Here is a 707-nt window from a genome sequence, read left to right as displayed (position 1 = left end):
GCTGCAGATGTTTAAGAAGATGTAGGGTTGCCCAAGGGTGTAGCTTCCCTCTCCTGCTTCACTAGCTCTTAGGGCAGAGGCAGCATGAGGAAGATAGTCTCCCTCTCAGTGTCCCCTCTGGATAAACTCAGGGACATTTATCTTGTGACCCTGACTCCTTCATCATGAATTTCCTAACATTCCAAACCCTGCTCTCCTTCCTTGTGATCTCAGGGCTTCCCCCGTTTGCTTACCTGGGAAGGTATGGCTAGATTGTCTATTTTGCTTGGTTATGCTATTTACCCACTTTTCTTCCCTGCAGAGATATTTCTGAACCTTATCTCTACTCAGTTCAAAAATTAGAAATAAAGGGGGACTATGGCTTGCATCTCTGATGCTCTAAATAGTATTTTTTGTGCAACTCTGAATGTTTCTGGATTTCATGGATGAAAGGCTGTGCTCCCTAGGAGAGGCTAGAAGAGAGAAATTTTCTTCTCTCTTCCAGGCATATCCAGAAGACTACCCCTTTCCACTGCCCATATCCCTGTACCGTGGATATTAAGGGCTGGGCCTTTTCCTTAGATTGTACTTTAAACCCACCCCCAAACAGATCCGCCTGTGGAATGGCAGTAAGGTGGAGTTATAGGGGGCCAGGTGATATCCACGTGAAGGCAGTTCAGCTTCTACTGGCTTTAGCGGCTGTGAGAAGTCAGCCCCCTTTCACCTGG

The sequence above is a fragment of the Tupaia chinensis genome, unplaced genomic scaffold (assembly GCF_000334495.1).
Source record: "Tupaia chinensis unplaced genomic scaffold, TupChi_1.0 Scaffold140355_1, whole genome shotgun sequence".
Taxonomy (NCBI): domain Eukaryota; kingdom Metazoa; phylum Chordata; class Mammalia; order Scandentia; family Tupaiidae; genus Tupaia; species Tupaia belangeri.
Note: the sequence above shows the minus strand (reverse complement) of the source record.